This window comes from Salvia splendens, chromosome 14 (genome assembly GCF_004379255.2).
Source record: "Salvia splendens isolate huo1 chromosome 14, SspV2, whole genome shotgun sequence".
Taxonomy (NCBI): domain Eukaryota; kingdom Viridiplantae; phylum Streptophyta; class Magnoliopsida; order Lamiales; family Lamiaceae; genus Salvia; species Salvia splendens.
Window position 1 is genome coordinate 20,952,139 of NC_056045.1, and position 10,002 is coordinate 20,962,140.

Genomic DNA, 10,002 nt, shown 5'->3' on the forward strand with positions numbered 1-10,002 from the left:
GCCTTCCCAGCTATAAATTCCTTGATGAACTTGCTAAAGACTGGCATCTTCAGGGCCTGTAAAAATGGCAGATTGATTTCCAACTTCCCAAAAATGTCCATGAAGTCTACCGGTTCTTCCTTCTGTTTCTTGGCTTCCCCCCGACTCGGAAAGGGTTTCAGTCGCTTCCCTGCTCCGGTAGAACTTTCAGCTGATAACTCTCCAGTTTCTTTTCCCACTGCCTCATCTTCCAACTCCGGCTCTGGATCGAGGAAGAATGGTTCGGTCGGTCTAGGCAATTGTTTCTCCAAATCTTTCTCCTCAAGGTCATCCTTGACCAAGGGACTTCCTCCCTCCAAGTGTCTGGGTCTGGGGGTTGTATCCTCTTTCTTCTTGCCTTCCTTAGGATCTGTCCCCTCCTTTGTTCTCACCATCGGTCCCTCATATCCTTTCCCGGACCTCAAGGTAATCTTACTTATATTAGCTCTATCAGGTGGCCTTACTGAGGCCGGAATTTTTCCTTCGTTTCCCCGCATGTCACTCAAAGAAGTGGCTATTTGGGACAATTGCTTAGCCAACATATCCATGGCTGTTGTCTGCTCCTGTTGAGCATCTTGCAGCTTGTGCACTACGTCATTGTTCGATTGCAGGTTGTTTTGCATATGTTGCTGAGAACTGACGAGGTCTTGCACCATATCATCGATATTCTTTGTTAACTTTGGTGGTTGACTGGGTCCCGGCCCTATACTCAGAGTCGGTCCACTTGCTTGATTCTGACGAGCGTTTCCTTGACCGCCTGAAGAGTTATTGTATTGATTTCCTTGGCCCTGGTAATTGTTTTGGAAATTCCTTTGGTGCGGTGGTACATAAGGGTTCCCTTGATTATTCTGATTCCTGTTTCCCCAGCTCGAGTGGTCTCCTTGGTTCCGATTAATCCAGTTGCCCTGCCCCTCTTGATTCCTTCCTGACCAGTTACCTTGTCTTTCGGGCTGAGGTGCAAACTGCTGACTTTGTTGTGGTGCCGGCTGATTCTGTTCGTTGCCAGTCCATCTGAAATTCGGATGGTTTCTCCAAGGCGCATCTCTCTGTCTCCCTGGATTCCAGCTCCCATCGGGATTCCAATTTCCCATTGCATTGACCTGGGCCTGATAATCTCCTTCCTGGGTCCCGTAATATTGTTGCATTTGATTATCTCCTGGACCAGGAGGTTTCTCATTCCCTTGTGAAGCCAGTGGAATCGTCTTTTCAATCGCGTTCAAAAGAGCCTTCTCGAGCCTATCAATCCTTGCTTCGACTTTGTTATCTTCTTGTTCTCTCCCAGCATGCACCGATCCTCTTTTCACTGCATTCCTAGGGTTATCGTACGCCTTCTTAGCGTCAATCAACTTCCCTAGGATCTCTCTTGCCTCACTTCCCCTTTTTCTTGTGAAATTTCCCCCACTCGAGGAGTTCATTAAGTCCTTTGACTCGGGAGTGGCTCCTTCGTAAAACAGAGAGTAGGTCTCTGCCTCTATCATCCGGTGATTCGGGCATGCATCCAACAACCTCTTAAATCTCGACCAGTACTGACTCAACGATTCATCGTAATCTTGCTTACACTCTAGTATTTCTTTCTTAAGTGCATTCGTCTTGTTGGATGGGAAGAAATAATCTAAGAATTCCAACTTGAAGTCCCTCCACGTGCGGATAGAATCCGGAGGCAACCTCAATAGCCACGTATTAGCTTCCCCCTTCAAGGTAAACGGAATCGCTCGTAAGCGATAATCCTCCTCTGTTGCATCATTCGGCCTCTTTTGAATACCAAATAACTTACTGAATTCATTTAAGAACTCATACGGACACTCATTTCTACGCCCAGAGAACGTCGGCAAGATGCCGAGTACGTTTGTCTTGATCTCGATAGTCCTCTGGCGTGGATTCATTACTATAGCTTGAGCTGGTTCTCCATCTAAATGGGCAGTGAGAGAGCCGATTTCTGGATCTGGGTCTACCACCTGCGCCATGACTAATTCCTCTGCTTCCCCTGTTTCTGACTCTGTTTCTGATTCGGGTGGTGATTCTGGATCTTCGCGTCCTGATGACGTCCAAGATTCGTCGCTAGTAAATTCACTCGGAAACGGGCCTCCCGTGGTGAACCCTGATCTGGTGGTCACAGTAGAGACTGTATCCTTAACCCGCCAACCAAACTGGCCGTGTGTCCACCCAGATGAGTTGCTCCAGTAGGTAGACCTTGAGCCTCTGCTCATAAACTGCAAACAAAAAAAGAGAAAGAAAACAAATCAAAACTATTTACACCACAGACTCTGAACACTAGCACTAAGCACGCCATCCATCCCCGGCAACGGCGCCATTTGAAGGGAGGTTTGTGAGAGTAATCTAGCGAGCTATGCGCTTGCAAAATTCGATCTAAGCAATTGCTAGGTCGAGATACCACGCTTCTCCGAATTAACTGAATCACAGGGTCCAGTAACTCGAGGGATCGAATGGCGCTCCGGTCGTTGGGCACTCACGACGCTCCTTCAACAATTAAATTTCCTCAACCCGAATACTATGGATTAGTATAGGGAAGTGGAGTCGATCCCGCAGAGATGGATTCGTAGGCTAGTATTGAGAGAATTTGGACAAAATGGCTGCTGCCACGCAAAAGGGGTTGAGATTTTAACTACTACTAGACCTAGGCACAAACGTAAATACTAGACCGAAGAACAAAGGACTCTTAAACCAAGTAACAGGCAGAAAAAGTTAAACAATTCCTAGACCGAGTACATAACTACCGATAACCACTAGACAAAGGAAATAAAAAGTGGGGACCATGAAATCCAAACCTGACAACGTACGGTAAAGCTGCAGCTAACAATCTTCATGCACTTTTCTAACTAATTCAGATTCGCAAATGGAGAAAACAGAGGAAATGCCCAGATTCAAACATAATAAACAGATTTGGTCGACGGAAACTTACAATAACTCGAAGATACGACAGATCTACGTAAACTAGGCGAAATGAAATGTAAATACGTAAACTAGGCATGGAAATCAAGTACTCCTTCTCAGATTACGCCGGACGCTTAATCCACTCCGGATCCAAGCCATCTGAACCCAACAAACAGCAAAACCAACGCCATAACTCCGATTTTCACAGATCTACTCCAATCTCAACCAATCATGAACAATCTGCAAACAAATCACAAACTCCAGCAAAACCCAACCTCCGATTCATCCAAAAAGCAGAACCATTCTTCAGATCCAAACAACAAGTATCGGCAATAAATCAGAACCAACTGCAAAAGTAACTAACTCCGACAATCCTAACTCGAAATCAATCGAACTCAACCAGCAAACCAGAAATGAACACAATAGACATAAGCAAAAGTAAAATCTGGAATAAAACCGGAAATATTGGTTGTCAAAAGAAAACCGAGCTTCGAACAGCGAAGCTCGGCGGAATCAGTGTAAATAGCAACGGAAATGTAAATTGTTTCTTCGCCCTTGAACTAGGACGGTGTTACAACCCTCGAACCATTGTCGGAAAGCTAAACGTGAACCACCAGTCAAGTGCTAACTGGAATCTCTCGCGAATTCAGAGTCAAGTGTGTGGAAAGGTGAATCGAGCAAGGAGCTGTTAGTGAGGCCTCCAGCCGAGAAGGTCCCTCCAGCCTGCATGCTTCTCCCTTTTATAGATGCGGACATAGCCTTCTAGAGTTTTCGTAGAAATCCCTATTCTACCCTTCAACTCCGAGGCTTCCTCCGTCTAGCAATTTTCTTCCAATTGTTCACCCTTTCGCCAGCTTCCTAGGACCATGCAAGCGTCCTCTTCTTTTCCTGGATCTGGCGAAAAACTTCACATACCTGACTTAATTCAATGCGTTAGACCCAGCAATTTCATGAAATGAACCCCTAGACCGATGCATGAAATTAGCCTTATCAGAGATGAAGAGAGAATAAAGTAGGTGTGGAGAAATGTGTTGACTTTTACTAAAAAAGAAAATGACTTCATTACTATGGAACGTACCAAAATGATAAAATGATTATATTACTATGGAACGGAGGGAGTACTGAAGCTTTAAATTGTAGATATATAAAATGACAAAATGTGATATGTTTTGATGGACAAAGGAAGGAATAGTTATTAACATAACATATTGATAAGTCGTATTCTAGGCCTCGGTTACTGGTCAGTATGACAGGTTTAAATGATTATATTTGCAAAGCAGTTGCTCAAAGTGTGCAGGATAAGTGTTCTGGCCAGTAGGGAAGTTCCGGAGTGTTCGGGTAGAAAAAGCGCCAGCATGGTCTCATACTGATCCGTATACGTGCTAAAACGGCTTGAGATGAAGAAGACGGATAGCTGGGACGGATTACCCACAATTAAGGGCAAAGAAGTCAAATTGCAGCGAGGATTTACCCTAAAATCAAGGGTAGCCTCCCTATAAAAGGTAGCCAAGTTGGAGAGAGAAGGAGAAGCCGGGGGGAGATAGACTTCAATTCACCATCATCTTTAGGTAGAGAGTTCTCTCGGTAATTTCAGTCTTTCAGCCGTGTCCACTTCTTGCCTCGCCGAGCCATGATCACCTGACGTTCAGAATGTTCCCGAGTTCCAGTCATCGTCCGTTCCAGTTAGCTAGATCGTAGTTCCAGTCAGAGATTTTATCGCCCGGAGTGGCAAACAATCTTTAAATTGCTTTCGTAGTTTAATTAGTTCTCCGTCTTTACGTTGGATTTCTGTTACATTTTGGGATTTTGTTGTTTTGAAATGCTTGCTTTGGATATCCGAACGTGTTAATGCTATGAAGTTGATTTCCGTTTCGTTCATTGTAGTGTTCTTTTCTTTCCTTGTCTAGTTAGCTTAGATCTAAGATTTCTCGGTGTTTTAAGTGCTAAATCTCTAAATTCTGTTACGTAACAAATTTCTTTAGGATAGGTAAACATGTACTATTTGATCTGGAAGTAGATCGTTGCATGCAAGGTTTCGTTTTATTTTCTGAATCGATCTTTCATGTTGACCAGCATGCAGAAGTCCAGTTTCAGCGTTTGATTTCAGATTTGATTTCTTAGTTTTAGATCTGTGTTCGCGAGTTGTTAATCTGCGTTTGCCGGGTTGGATCTGGAATTGTTATCTGAGTTTAAGTTGTGTTGTTGGAGAAGACGATGTCTACATCCAGATTGGGGACCACCTTACTTTTATTTACTTTTGCTTTCTTTTGTCCTTCACCTCTGGTTGTACCTGCAGATCTGTCAGCCTAGTCACCACTACCTCCACTACACTCTGAATATTCTGTTTAGCCAAAAATAGAAATACCGTCCTTTCCAAACAATTTCTGTTACACCATGTCCCCTCATTTCCACGTACACAGTTGCATTTCATGATCTGCTCCCCCATCCTAGTCAGTAGGACGCCACCCTTTAATTACTCGCCTAGGTAGAAACTCAACCCGAGCGTGGTAGCTAACCAACCCTCCAAAACATCACCGCAGTAGTTTAAACGCACCATCTCTGTGGGATTCGACCCTTACCTCCACTATACTGATCAGTAGAAGTGGGTTGAGGAATCTTTGAAGACGAGGTCTAGGCTTAGTTAGGATCTTTATCCTGCCAGTAGGATATATCCTCACTTGAACGACACCTACGCACCTCGTAACCTCTTCAAATGGCGCCGTTGCCGGGGATGGATGGCGTTTTATATACTATTGTGTGTGATACTTTGGCGTAAATATTGTGTATAATTTTTTCTCTTTTTCTTTTGTTTCAGTTTATGAGAAGCAGTTCGGATCCTAATCCGTGGAAACCGAAGATACTTCAGCGAGGATCCATACTTGTGACCACTCGTTCTGGCCTGTCAACAACTCTGTCTGACCTAGACACGAGTAGCGACGAAGAACAGTACACCATAGAAGGACCAATTCCCGTGGAGTTACCACTGTTGGAAGGCAATCCAGGAATGGCTGCCAACATGGACGAAGATCCAGAGATCGGTACGCTGAATGCGCATACCGAAGGAGAACCACCGCAAGCTATCGTGGTCACCCCGGGACAGACTGCTTGTGACGTGAAGCCTCATGTCATAGCGATTCTACCTACATACTGCGGGAAAAGCTATGAAGGGCCGTATGAGTTCCTTCACGAATTTTGTAAGATTTGTAGAGCGCAGAGAAGACCAGCAGGAGCGACTGAAGATGATTATAGGCTGAAAGCTCTGCCATTTGTGCTCAAGGGGGAAGCGAACACCTGGTTCATGCGCTTGCCCCCTGACTCTATTGAGACTTGGGCCGACTTCAAGTCAGCATTCCTGGGCGAGTTTTTTCCGTCATCTAAGACAAGCGCACTGAAGAGAGAAATAACGAATGTGAAGCAAGGATATGACGAGCCCTTGAGCGACTATTGGGCAAGATACATGGGTCTTTTGGAATCGTGTCCCAACCATCGCATGGCGGACATTGAAGTACATCATACTTTCTACGAGGGCATGAACGCGGTAACCAAAGACCTGGCCAATTCATCTTCGGGAGGAAGCTTCACGCAATTACGGGTCAGCGAAGCAAAGAGAGTCCTAAGGAAGCTACTGAATGCAAAGAAAGAGTATGACCATTCCAGGGAAGGATACAACCGAGAGCGGGCTGCTGTGGCATCGACTACTGATCAGGAGAACAAGCTGGAGCAGAAAATGGACTTGAAGATGGATGAACTGAAGAAGTCACTTTTGAGTGCCATCGAGAAGAGCACTCCACCACCTCTCCCAACTGGGAACTACAAGGGTGCAGAGCAGGGGAATCAAGGGGCCCAATACGAGCATCCGAATGACTTGATCAGTACGGAGCAAGCTAATGCTGCTGGGTATTTTAACCAGAATGGGAATTGGATCCAGGGGAGACAACGGGACGCACCATGGAGGGACCACCCGAATTTTCGATGGGGAGAAGGGAACCAAAACCAGAACCAAGGTCAAGGCCAGAACCAATATAACCCTTACCCGAACCAAAACCCTAACCGTGGACCAGCAAACCCAGACTTCCAGCCCAACTGGTCAGGAAGAAACCAACAAGCCCAAAACTATAACCCACAAAGCTCAAACTCGAACCCTGTTTACGTGCCACCCCATCAGAGAAATTTCCAAAACTACCAAAATCAACCAAACCAAGCATCCCAACACCATCAGAACCAGAATCAATTCCAAGCCCAGCACCAGAATCAATATCCTCAAGATCAGTACACTCCTCCTGCCCAATATAACCAATACCCGCCTAATCAAGGACAGCAAACCTTCCAGAACTATCAACACCAAGGGCCGGGTCATTTCCAAAACTCGAACAGGCCGAGGAGATCCGTTGAGGACATGATGAGTGAAATGCTAGCATCACAACAGAACATCAAAGGAGAATTGCAAGCCCATAATGAAGTCGTGCAGGGGATGCAAAATGCCCAGAAAGAACATAAGGCGAACATGGATATGATGAATAGGCAGTTAGCTCAACTGGCCAGTTCGATGGGTGATTTGAAGGGAAATGCAGGAAAACTCCCATCTACAGTCCAAATGCCCGAGAAGGCAAATGTGAGTAAGGTCACGTTGAGGTCAGGAACTACTTATGATGCACCTCAACCGAAACAGCCGAGTGAAGGATCGAATGGAACGAAGATAGGAGGCGAGACAATTTCAGCTGAGGAAATAGGGAATTTCATGCCTCGAATGCAGGATCCATTCTTCCTGGATGATACACCAAGTATAAGAGGTGAACCCGATGCCTTACTGACCAGGAAGGAACCTCCTCAAGAGAAAAATCCCAGAATGGAGGCTCGGACCCAAGAGCTACCAAAGAAAGTTGCTGAGGAACCCGTAGAAGAGAAAAAAGGGGAGAAACCATTCCCATTCCGATTTGTTACAAAGAGGAAGAAAGAGAACCCGGTCGACTACTTGTCGATTTTTGGAAGGTTGGACGTCACCATACCATTCCTCCAAGCCGTGAAACTACCCCCGCTCGGAAAATTCATTAAGGATTTCATAGCCGGGAAAGCTCAAAAAGATGGTCAAATCATGGTGGAAGGGATCGCATCCGCAATTGTGCAAGAGAAACTGCCGCCCAAAAGGGCCGATCCAGGTATGTTCACTTTACCCATAACTATAGGGGATGTGAAGGTTGAACATGCGATGTGTGATCTTGGAGCGTCCATTAATGTCATGCCATTATCAATCTATAACCGACTGAAAGGAGTGAGGCTGTCAAACACTAGGGTGTTGATCCAGCTGGCTGATAGGTCGTGCATAAGCCCTGAGGGAGTTTTAGAGAACGTGTTGGTTAGAGTACAGGAGTTCACATACCCTGCTGATTTTTATGTGATCAAAATGAGTGAGCATGAAGCGAGAGAGTCTAGTGGAGTCTTGTTAGGGAGACCTTTTTTGAGAACGGCTAAGACAATAGTGGATATGGCCGAGGGGACTATTTGCATTGATTTTAATGGTGAGAAGTTTACTTTTGATATAAATGATGCCATGAAGAAACCCATTGATTCTGAAAATCTATGCTTTGTTGATGTGATTGACCCTCTAGTCCAAGATTTTCTTGAGACCGAACTATTACAGGAAAAACTCCAGGCTTTAGATGCTTGTGATCAGGCCGACGAAGAAGCTGCTGCGTGGTGTGAGTTGATCAGTAGCCAGGGGTTGACCGACGAAGAAATAGAAGGAGCGATCAAGGAATTCTGTCAAAAGTCGGCGTTCATTGGAGCCGCAGGGGCCAAGCTTCCAGTCAGTACGGAAGAACCTTCAGGGGAAGACTTAAAGAAAGACGGGGAGGCCCAGAAAAACCCTCTACCCGAAGACACACTTCCACCCCAAGTCGAGCTAAAAAAGTTACCATCGAACTTGAAGTATGCCTACCTCGGGGAGGAGAACTCATATCCCGTAATCATCAACAGCAGTCTCACAAAAGAACAAGAAGCGCGGCTACTGACTGTGTTGAATAGGAATAAGAAGGCAATCGGATGGAGCCTTACAGATCTAGTAGGGATAAGCCCCGACGTTTGCATGCACCACATCAGGCTAGAAGAGGGAGCGAAGGCTCATCGAGATGCTCAAAGGAAGGTAAACCCTAACATGCGAGAGGAAATTTTAAAGGAAATCTTGAAGTTGTTGTCGCTAGGGATTATCTATTCAGTGCCGGACAGTGAGTGGGTCAGCCCGATCCACATGGTTCCAAAGAAATCCGGGATCCAAGTTGTCAAGAATGAGAGGAACGAGCTGATTCCAACAAGGCTGGTCACGGGTTGGCGAATGTGCATCGACTACCGGAAGCTGAACAACGCAACAAGGAAGGACCATTTTCCTTTGCCTTTCATCGACCAGATATTAGAGAGATTAGCTGGGAAAAAATTTTTCTGCTTCCTAGATGGGTACAGCGGGTACTTCCAAATTCACGTGGATCCTGAGGACCAGGACAAAACCACTTTTACTTGCCCGTTTGGAACCTATGCATACCGTCGCATGCCTTTCGGTTTATGCAACGCTCCAGGTACGTTTCAACGATGCATGATGAGCATATTTTCCGATTTGATTGAGGAGTGCATAGAAATATTTATGGATGACTTCACGGTTTACGGAGACTCGTTCGACTCTTGCCTTCATCATTTGGACATAGTTTTGGAAAGGTGTCAAGCAAAGAGTCTGGTTTTGAACTTCGAGAAGTGCCATTTTATGGTCACCGAAGGGATAGTCCTAGGACACGTAGTCTCAGAAAGAGGTATCCAGGTGGATCGAGCCAAGGTGGATGTCATATCAAAATTACCATTCCCTACTGATCAGAAGGGAATAAGGGGTTTCCTGGGACATGCTGGATTTTATCGAAGATTTATAAAGGATTTCTCCAAAATCGCCCAACCCCTTACCAGACTGCTTCAAAATGATGTGGAGTTCGTTTTTGATGAGCAATGCAAGGCAGCTTTCGATCTTCTCAAAGAAAAATTAGTATCCGCACCTATCATACGAGCTCCTGATTGGAACCATCCTTTCGAAGTAATGTGCGACGCCAGCGACTTTGC